The sequence below is a fragment of the Gavialis gangeticus genome, unplaced genomic scaffold (assembly GCF_001723915.1).
Source record: "Gavialis gangeticus isolate Ggan-Ray unplaced genomic scaffold, GavGan_comp1, whole genome shotgun sequence".
In the NCBI taxonomy this organism is placed as follows: Eukaryota; Metazoa; Chordata; order Crocodylia; family Gavialidae; genus Gavialis; species Gavialis gangeticus.
In genome coordinates, this window is record NW_017729029.1 from 74,931,721 (window position 1) to 74,939,802 (window position 8,082).

An 8,082-nucleotide genomic window follows, 5' to 3' on the forward strand; every position below is an offset into this window, starting at 1 on the left:
AATGGTCTGTTCTTAATTATTCATGCCTTTGTCCTTTCTCAAATGGTCCACAGCAATATGTAATACCTGGATATGAAGCCTGTAGTACTTAGAAAACTGCAATGATGTAGCACAGTGGTTCTCAACCTTTTTATACTGGAGGCTCGAGGCACCCTGTGGAAAATGCCAGCTCTTAGTTTTCACACATTTTTTGACTACAGAAAAATAATAAAGCTATTTTGTTGCAAAGAACTCAGAAAGACCACAGCAGATCAGAATGGTTTTAATGTTATGGAGTCCTATTTGACATCCTTGGGTTTATGAGTCATGTTTGTGAATCATGTTTGCACACCTAACAGTGCTAACATTACATGGCATTCTGTGGCATCACTGAAAGGATCCCAAGGCAACCCATGGTGTTGTGGCACCCTGGTTAAGAATCACTGGTGTAACGCATCTCCTCAGTAGCACAGCTTACCATGAGCACATCAGACCTGTCTTCCACATTTTATGCTGGTTTCCCTTAGAATTTTGATGCAAGTGCATTGTTTCAGTCCTTATCTTCAGGATGCTCTGTGGTGTTGACCTAAGCTGAAGACCATGATCAACCATGAACTTCACCTCTTTGGCACAGTAGAACTCTCCATAACAAGGGTAATGCCGCATACTCCCATTACAGCAGCTTCACAGAAGGCAAGGTGGGAGATGGTGCCTATAGTTTCAGAAAGAACGTTCAAAGCACAAGAATGGAAAAAAGTGTCCGTGTATTTCTTGAGAGGCAGTAGGGCTGAATCCTAACAAGGCAACACTCAGTCCAATGCTCCAGCAACAATTTACAGTTTAGTGGTATTCAGGATCTGAATCATCAGAATGAATCTATGGAATCCACAGCACTGAATAGTAGGGCTGCGTGAAGCTTCGGTAGCCGATTTAATTCGGAGGAGATTCGGCCTGATTTGGGAGCTGAATCTCTGAATTGAATCAAACTGAGAGACCCATTAAAAGGTCTGAATCGAATTGGAAGCCTCCAAATCAATTCGGAAATTCGGGCAGTCCCCGCTCACCACCACAGGGAGCTTGACCTGGGTTCTGTGCCAGTAAGTAGGGGGCAGAGGGCTGGTGGAGGGGGGAGGGGATCATGGGGGGACCCCCACCTGACCCCATCCCCTGCTGGCTCCCCCATCCCGCACCATGACTGCTCCACCTGCCCCAGCGCCTTGGCACTTAAAAAAAAAAAAGTCCCACACTTACCGGCTGCAGCTGGGGCCTGATCGGGGCCTCTGGGAGCTCATGGCAGAGCCCCCCTGCATAGCGGGGGGTAGCGGAGTTCAGTCCCCACACCTGGAACCTGTGCGGCAGCTGTTGCATTGCGTAGATGCTGTGTGGCTTGGCAGGCCACGGTGGAGCTCCACGTGCTGTCCCAGAGCTGGGGCCACATGGGTGAGCCCTGCCGGGCTCCAGGTGACTGCTGGAGCCTGCTTCAGCTCTGGCACAGTGCTCGGCATCCTGCCAAGCCATGCTACACCCGTGCAATGTGACAGCTGCTGTGCAGGTGCCAGGCGGGGGGGACTGATCCTCACCGCCCCCTGCTGCCCCGCACTGCATGGGGCAGCTCTGCCACGAGCCCCGGGAGGCCCCAATCACCACTGCTGCAGCCGGTGAGTACAGGGCTTTTTTCTTTCTTTTTTTTTTTTTAAGTGCCCGGAGATGGGGGCTGGGCCAGGCAGCCATGGGGGGAGGGGATGGGGGAGCAGGATGGTGTGGCCCGCACACTGCTGCCAGAGGTGGCCCACTCACTGCCACCATGCTCCTGCCGCCAACACTGCCACCGCCACCTGTTTGATTCAGAGGAGATTCAGCCCAATTCGGCAGCTGAAACTCCAAATCTGAATTGGCCAAATCAAATTAGGACAGTGATTCGAATCACTGAATTGAATTACTGTCCCTCTGAATCGGGTGAATCCGAAGCCGAATCGGATACATACTGCTTTGCACAGGCCTACTGAATGGTATATGATCCAATCCTCTAAAACTGGGTTATTTCTGCCTAACATCAAGATAAGTAGCTAAGGTAATAATTTAAGATACCGTAAAAAGGAACAGGGCATGTTATAACAGATGAGCTTATTTCCCTTTTTTTGAGGCTAACTTCTGGGATTCTAGCATAATCTCTTTAAAAACAAAACAGAAAGAAAGACCAGAACAGAACACTAATAATATAAATCAGGAAGTAGGACATTATGATATTGATGATACAATAGGTTGAGTTGCAATTACAAATATACTTTTTAAATCTCTATTGAAATGGCGTCTCAGACTAGAGTAAGGCAGAGGCAGTAATCCTAGCATTTAATTGGCACTTAACATTAACAAACTCGTATCAGGCTCACTAGAATTCTTCACTCTTCCTCTACTGGTACATTTCTTGCTTTGTCATGCATGGACTTTGTTGGCAGACCTAAAGTCGATATGTGGTTTTTGGCAACTGTGTGGGAAAGGAAAAGTTTCAACTCCTTTTCTCCTTCTCTGCTGCCTTGTAGATTTGTCTATACAAGTACAGCTTGTTCCAGGCCTTTTGGAATCCTGAAGGGAGAAATGTCAATGTGTCGACATGTGACAGGCCTAAGGAGGAAATATTTCTTTTCTTATACCTACTGCCTGTAGAGCTCAATGAAATTATTTGAATTTGAGTCTGAACATTTTATTCACTGAAAAATGAAGATTCAGATTGACCAAAACTATATATGAATTTAGCATTTTGACCAAAATGCAAAAAAAAAGAAGTAATTTAATTTTTATCTCAAAACAACTCTTTAAAAAAAAACAACAACTTAAATCAAACAATAAAAAAGATAATCTCTACAAACCAAAACATGGTTGAACACAAAACTAATTTTTTAGTTGTTTTCACTTCGCTGGAAATAAAAAGTATTTGTTTGGGTGAGCCCAGCAAGCCAAAAAAAATCAAACAAAACAAACAAACAAAAAACCCAGTTATTACAGATGCTTCCGTAACAACTCTTTGGGGTTCAAACAGAGGAGACAAATACTATCAACCTGTTAAAGAAAATCCTGGTTTCTAAGATGCACAATCATTGCAACATCCACACAACTCAGAGCACAATTTTTGCTTTGCTGAGAATACATTTCTAGTGTCCTTACTTGCTAAGTCTTTTTGTTTGATCAGTCCAAGTTAGGTTAATTACTACTTGAAGGCAGATATTCAGATGCTCTTATGCCTATATTTCATATGACTTGGAAACATATTTTACTTTGAGTCATGCTTTTAATTTAAAGTGGCCTGGCTCTCAGCTTAGCTGAAGTCCAGATTTGGCCCTGGAAGATTTTCTGATTAAATTATAAATTTAAGTCTTCTGTGACAAGTTCCAGGCTGTAGTGATTCAGTCCATGACAAATACAGAGTCTGAGAGAAACAGGAATGAAAATTAAGAACTAATTTTCAGCCATTTAAGTAACATTATCAGTTAGATACAGCATTTGCAGAGCAAATTGGCTTTGGGAAACTATTATATTCTTCTTCTCTGGAAAGTGGGAAAGAAGAAAGCCTGGTAAACAGTACGTAGCTGCTTTTTTTTCCAAGGGCTTCTAATATTAGTGATGGAAGACTACTGGCAATGCCTTTTCTTTTAATGGTAATCTTCCACTATTTTAAAGAAAAATGCTATTACTGAAACCAGTTCTACAAGGAGCTACTCAGATATTTTACATTGAGGTTTCTTTTTAATTCTGTTATTTACCAATATTAAGATTATTTATCATTAATAATGTCATTGATAAAAGATTTTGATAACAAGGAATCAAGAGCACACAGTATTTTGCTAAGGATCAAAGCAGGGATTTAGAAAGGGATCAGCAGTACAACTGAGGGGGATGACCAGGGCAGCAGGTGCTGCCTTTGTGAGCAGGATGCAAAAGCAGCCATTGCCACAGTGGCGGCTCATCACATCTCTGCAATCAACACAACAGGAGCTGGCACTTCCTTGGGCACAGAGCTGCGCTGTTATGCCTCTGACACAGATGATCCTGCCTTGAACATGGGGTTGAACTAGATGCCCTCCTGAGGTCTCTTCCAGAATAATGAATCAAAAAATCTCTCCCTGCCAGGTATGGATCGGTTTTTCTTCTTACACTTCTGTAAAATACAGGGTAAACACTGAAGTAAATAAAGTTAAGCAGTGTAAATGAGAATGAAAGAAGTCTTGAAGCTAGGGACAGACATTCATAAGGCCTGAGCCTGAATTGATTCAATCTTTGTAGGTTAGTTTAACCTGCCTATATTGAACTGATTTGCAAGTGAATAGGCATTCATTGTTGATTCCAGAAATGCAGCCATATGCATGCAGCGGCTCAGGCCAGAAGCCAGGGAGTTGCTAGAGCAGCCCTCCCTTTCCTTCGGTGAGGGAACCTGAGTTGGGGGTGTGTGATTACTACTTGAAGGCAGATATTCAGAGTCATGCTTTTAATTTAAAGTGGCCTGGCTCCCCCTGCCCCCGCTCAGCCTGCAGGGCTGCTAGGCTTTTAGGATGGGGTGGGAGAGGGAGTATGGCCAGACGTTGTCACATTGAGGCCATACGCCCATGGAGGGGGAGGAGGAAGTGGGAGAGAGTCCTGGCCACTGCAGTGGCTCCCTGAGAGCCCAGCCCAGCCTGGGCATGGGGAGCTGGGAGCAATCCCAGCACACAGCTCTCATGAGCCCCACCTCCGGCTGGGAAGGGCCTTGTCCCCACAGCCCAGTCTGGCCTGGTTTTCTTTTGGCTCCCCATGCCCAGGCTGGGCCAGGCTGTCAGGGAGCCATTGCAGTGGACAGGGCTGTCTTTCTTCTCCTCCCCCACTGCAAGGCGAGGAGTGGGGGCTCTGTGCGGTGCTGCTTCAGCGGCTCCCTGACAGCCCGGCTGGGGACGCAGGAGCTATGTGGCTGGATTGCTCCTGGCTCCCTGTGCTCAGGCTGGGTTGGGCAGAGCCCTGCCCCCGTGGCCTGGGTCGGCCCTTCTGCACTCATCCTCAGCAGCACATGCAGCTGGCCCTCGTCCTTTTTTTAAATTTAAATATAAGCTAAACAAATGATCAATCTGTGCAGGTCAACCTAATTTCTCATGAGTAAATTGATAAAAGTATCTTTTTGTTGTTTTTGCATTGGTTCATAGTATCTGCTCAAGTTTGCTGAGACCTATTAACCACTTTTAATTGTGACTTTAAACACAGCATGAGTAAATGACTAAAAGCGCTGATCAAAGGCAGAGATACTGAGTGAATTAATCCAAAGCTGAAATGCATTTTTCACTTCACAGCTCTGCTCTCCTTAGGCACAATCTAGTTAAACCTCTTGGAGAGAATTACTGAAATTCAGCAAATCTCAGTTATAAATTTCACTCTGTGCAGTCAGCCTCCTGCAGAGGTCTGTGGTGTTTCCTTTTTCCCTTTTATAATTAGATAGGCTGCTGTAAAGCAAACTTTAACTCAGATAGGAGATTCAGATAGCTTGCCTAATATACTGTAATAAGTAGCTCATCAGCCCTGCAAGCAACATACAGATTATTTGTAATACCTTCAGCTGCAAAAAAATATCATCCACAACTGTGTTAAAAGGTTAGCAGTAAGCTTTAGGGAGAACTTAGAGGCAACTTGAAACAGCCCTATATTTCTTCTGTCTGGCAGACATCATGCTAAATTGAAATTGTATTCCAGAAGATGTTTCCTAGGTCCTAAACAAACCCATTTGTGAAAGCAGAGATTGGACTGGAGAATTAGGTTGATTCCATTGCGCCTAATGGAATTAAGTCCACTTCTGGGCTAAATACAGACATTCAAAAAGCCTGAGCCTGAATTGATTCAATCTTTGCAGGTTACTCTAACCTGCATAGATTGAACTGATTTGCAAGTGACTAGACATTCACTTTTGATTCCAGACATGCAACCACATGCCTGCAGTGGCCCAGGCCAGAAGCGGGGGTGCCAGAGTGACCCTCCCTTTCCTTCCACAGCAGCCACAAGGCTGGAGGGGAGCCGAATCGGGGGGAGGTGTGGCCAGGCCATGGCAAGTCGCTAAGTATGATTGGGGAGGGGTTTAAACACCCAACCTGGCCTGCAGTGACTCCAGCTAGGGGTTCCTGGAGGGGGAGGGGGGAAGCAGGCCCTGCCAGTTGTGTCCCCAGGTGAGGGGGATTATCAGACACTGGCCTGTGCAGTGCCTCAGGAGAAAAGGGGGCAGGGAGGGGCACTTAACTCCCGTCTCTCCCCTCTCTCCCATTGGCATGGGGAAACCAGCTGGGGTCTGGCTCACTTTCCACCCCACTGGCTGCTCATGTGGTGGGGGGCACGGGCAAAGCTGGCTGGCATAGCCCTGCCATCTGCCCATCTCACTGGCGGCTGGGGATAGAGCCAGGAGGGCTGAGCCAGGCCAGCCTGCAGGCACTGCTGAGAGCAGGTGTGGAGGGGCCAGCCTGAGCCAGGTTGCAGGGGCATAGCCCTTCCCAGGCAGCTGTGGCTCCATGACAGCCTGGCCCAGTGTGCATGGGCAGCAGTGGAGAGGTGACAACTGCAGCAGCAGGCGGGCACCTTGGCAGCTGGATTGGCCACATGGATTGAGTTCATCATGCCCACAGCTGCCCAGACCAGTTTGGAGGTGCTGGTGGGCCCAGAGCCTGGCAGCTGCCCGCCATGGGGGCTCGTGTGCTTGCAGCCACTGCTGCTGCCGCTGCACCCCGTGTCCATCATGATGCAGCCCCTAGCCAGTTGCAGCTGCACCATAAGCTGCACACTAGCTGGGGCCAATGGGACTGTTCTGCCTCCCTTGCCTCCAGCTGCTGCTGCCTGTGCCACTGATGTGCCACTCTGGGTGGACGGTGGGAAGCTTTATCCAGAAGGCTCCTGCTCAGTGCGTGGAGCCCTGCCCTCAACAGCACTTGCAGGCCAGCCCAGCTCAGCCCCCCACCCCTAGCTGCAGGCAAGGTGGATGGATGGTGGGGCCATGCTGGTTGGTTCTAGCCATGCCCCCGCCCCTGCTCCTATAGTGGTGAGTGGGAGGGGAGGAGACCCTGACAGGGGCTCCTCTGCTCCAGCAAGGCAGACCCTGGCTGTGGTACCCCAGAGGGAAAGGGGGAATAAACCCTCTCCCTGCCTGTTTGCCTCAGGGGACCATGCCCCCACCCCTGCTCCAGCTACAAAGCAGAGGGGCAAGGCAGCCTGCTCTCTGGAGTAGATAGCACAGCCCAGTACAGGCCTGAAAAGCATGCTGGGATCCTGAGGGACTGTGATTTTACTTAAACAAGGAAGGGGTCTGGGACACAAGTTCCATAAACTGGTTTGACCCAAATCAGTTAAGTCTGATACCACATTCAACCAGGTTTATGTTAAACCATTTTCGGCCATTTTGGCTAGGGACAGAAGTTACACATACACCATTTTAAGTGATCAGAAATTGGTTTAAACTTGTAACAGAACAGAAGTTCAGTGCACATTAACCAGTTGCAAAATGGAGCAGTGAGGGCTGGCTGACAAGGAGGCAGCCCAGTCTACAGTGGCGGGGATGACGGGGTCGCTGCTCCCCCCCAGATAAACCCTGGCTGGGGTCTGGGTCTGGGGTGGGGTGAGAGTTAAACACCCCTTCCCTTGCTCAAACTTACTGATGGCTGCAATTGTGAACTACAAATCCCAGAGGCACCTGGAAGCAGGAAGAGAAAGTGATGAGCAACCCTGCAGAGTCCTGCTGCCATAATTCTCGACTGCAAATCCCAGAGACCTCAGGGGCAGCAGGAAGAGGAAGTGAATACACACCCAGAGAGCCATGCTCTAATGCCCCATGGCTTCTGGCCTGAGCCATTGCAGGTATGCAGCTGCATTTCCTGAATAAAAGGTAAATGTCTGTTCACTTCTGTTTCAATTTAATCTCTGCAGTTTAGGCTAACCTGCAAAGACTGAATCAATTCAGTCTCAGGCTTTTTGGCTGTCTATAGCTAACCTTTGAAACTGGTTTATGTGCATGAAACTTACGTTCTGTTACAGGTTTAAACCAGTTTCTGATCACTTAAGTCAGTTTATGTGTAACTTCTGTCCCTAGCCCTGGAGACTATCAGATAATCCCTA